The sequence below is a fragment of the Eleutherodactylus coqui genome, unplaced genomic scaffold (genome assembly GCF_035609145.1).
Source record: "Eleutherodactylus coqui strain aEleCoq1 unplaced genomic scaffold, aEleCoq1.hap1 HAP1_SCAFFOLD_94, whole genome shotgun sequence".
Classification (NCBI taxonomy): domain Eukaryota; kingdom Metazoa; phylum Chordata; class Amphibia; order Anura; family Eleutherodactylidae; genus Eleutherodactylus; species Eleutherodactylus coqui.
The window spans coordinates 33,456-36,713 of record NW_027102104.1 but is presented as its reverse complement, the minus strand read 5'-3'; positions in this window follow the sequence as shown (position 1 = coordinate 36,713).

Genomic DNA, 3,258 nt, shown 5'->3' with positions numbered 1-3,258 from the left:
TTATTCCAGGCCCTTATCGCTCACAGGGACCTGAGGTACTTCATATCTGTCTGCGGCTCATTTTATTTTTCGCCGGAGTTCATTTTGGTGTGAACAGGAATGGTGGCATCAGCGGTGACAAACATTTTCCCTATTCTACCATCTATTGGGCATCCCTATCCTAGGGGGGTCCATAAGAGGCCCAGTGCTGCCCTGGCCTTGACTGCATGCGCCCCTCCATGAGGGAGCATTGTAAGTGCTGCCATGACAAGCCAGCATCTTGCCCTTCCAGCTCCTCAGCGTATGCCATGTGTCCGGGGTCACCCTACGGGACACTGCACATCCATACCCATCCAGGGTGAGAGCCTAGAGTCGTCCTCCCTGTCCGACTCGAGGCCTCCACTGGTCCACACTGGAACTCAGTCTTGCAGCCCTTTCAGCTCTGCTGCACTGACAACTGAGTGCAAATACTTTAATGTTACTTCCTGACATACCTACAGGTGTTCTCTGTAATCTGTACAGCCTGAATGTCTGTCTATAGCCCTCTGCAGACCATTCTGTGTACTGCAGCACCACAGCGGGTTAAATAATACCCCCAGACAGTGACATAATATTACCATCATAGTGTTGCTGGAAAAACACCACACAAAGACCAATATTACTTCCCCACGCACACAGAGTGACCAGATAGCTGTATATATAAAATCTACACAGGCACTTTGCAGACCGTATAAACGATTACAGTACCATTTTATCCAATGATCACAAGGAAGATGTCCTCTGACCGGAGTTGTTCACTTTCACTTTTTCTTCATCTGGCCCGGACCGGTATGATGACTTCTGCTGGTCACAACTTATCTCTGCAGAATGAGACATATACATCTTTGACTCCTTAATTTTCCAGGATTATAGATTCATTTTCCAAACTTCTATATCATTCCCATGTCCATAATGTCTTAGCAGAAATAACCCACATGTAAGTTCCACATAGCAAGTGCCACTTTTTGTGTTCCACACACAGTAAAAGTGCACCCATTCAATAGTAATGTTCTTCTTGCACCCAAATGTGCTAATACAAGAGGACAGGTAAAGGCACCACATCCATCAACATGCAGACAGCCAAAATGCCTCAATGGAAGGTTGTGAGCTTATGTATTTTGGTCAAAATATTAACCAATACATCGTATTTATCAGTATATATATTAGTAACATGCAGTGTGGCTTTTAATGTGGGGAGAGCCTAGAGTGGCAGTGCCAGTGTGATTCCCAATGAACCCGGTGGGTTGAATAGCTAGTCTGCCCCTGCCTGCAGATCAGAAACTACTACTGGAAGACCAAAGCTATGTGACGCTGTACTAGGAGACTGTGACTAGCAGCAGTAAGGAAGAAGTGATACTAGAGCGCCACAGAGAGCGTACTGGAGGGATTACACAGCGAGATCATAAACTACAGAAAAGCCAACTGTTGCACATATTGTACTTAGGAGCCGTTATGAATGTGGAAGGATGAATGGCAGACTATTTACTGAGAGCGACAATATCCTACACGAGAGAAGAACCGTAAGTGAGGCGTCCTCACCAACTGTAGTAATTAAGCAGACTGATAACTACTAGAATAGCGTGTGGCAGGCCTGTTACTGTGTAATAGAACACTGCAGCTATTATCACATTACAAGAAGGAGTTGCTTGAGGGTAGAGGATTATATAGAACAGACTACCGGCACACGAGCCAACATGTCAGTGATTGTTTGTGCCGGCCTAAACTTTGCCTTTAGTTGAACGTTGTGTTCATCTATACCACATTGATAGTCTGAAGGGCCTGTTGTAATATGCGAACTGTAAAGGAGTGTGACGACAATAACTGTCATAGAAGTCCTCTTACTGTATCTACTAAATAGTACCGGGTGTTTATTCATCTGTAACAGGTATCACCGTCAGGCTATAGCTAGAATAGGAAATGCTGGATAATACTACAACATAATTGTCGTTGTTTTTCACTTCCTCAAACTTGTATCTCTGTGTTTCATGAATATAGTTTATTTTCAACATTCCCTGCTCTGCAGTGTATTCCTGAAAGCTGTCACATCCACCAGCCACGACAAATGCAACAAACAAGCAGGACATAGAAAGTGATCAGGGAGAATCCCACCATCGAAAGAGTTCTCTCCTTATTAGAGCTCTTATATCTGATCTTCTGCTCACTGAATGAAGTTGTCATAAAGAGACAATAACTGTGATACTGAGAAGTAGAAGATGATTTGCATGTGATATTTGTGTATCTGCTCTCAGGGCCGTTCCCCAGTGATTCCAGCTGTTATATAGGAGACATTGTACAGGTGACATCTCTATAGTCTGTGCTGTCCCTCCAGAGACATAAAGATGGCTTCTCAGGGGCTTCTGCTGGGTGTCTTACTGATGTCTCTTCATGGTGAGAGTTACTGACACAGTGTAAAGTCCAGCAGCACAGATGTCATATTACAGCCATGATAGAAATACATTCATGTCTCCTCTTATTTCTCCTCAGGATCCTGTGCACAGATTGTAGTGACCGTGTCTCCAGAATATACCGCTGTGTCCCCGGGAGATACCGCCATCTTCTCATGTACATGCAATTCTAGAGTAGCCGGCTACATACACTGGTACCAACAGAAACAAGGACAACAACCAAAACTTCTTATCTATATGACAACCACCCGACAACCAGGAGTCCCAGAGCGGTTCTCTGGATCCGGATCTGGAACTAATTACAAGTTAACAATCACAGGATTGACAAAAGACGATATAGCACATTATTACTGTCAGCAGGCTGCTTTCTATCCTCTCACACAGTGATACAGAGCCGTGCAAAAACCTCCTTCCTCATTTACTGGCAGAGAAGAATCATATTCTATATTACAGAGAAGGAGCTCAGATGAGACGTCTTCTGTGGTTTCACCTCTTTTCATGCACTGCTGCATCTTCTAGATTGTTCTTAAAGACATATTTACCAACCTTTGAGAAGGGACATCAGGGAGTTTCCAAAGTAGTAACATAAATCGACATGCGACAAATATTTTCTATAAGCCCCCTTATTTATGAAAGACATCCCCAACATACAGATCTGAAATAAAAATCCTATATATGACCCCTTTTAATGCTTCCAAAAATTAATGCACATTCAGACCAGACCCTCTAAACTAATAGAGACACCAGGCCACATAAAAAAAAACCCTTCTATAAAATATAGACCAGATGAGATCAGACCCCCTGTTTACAAACCTGAGACCAGACCTCTCCTGTT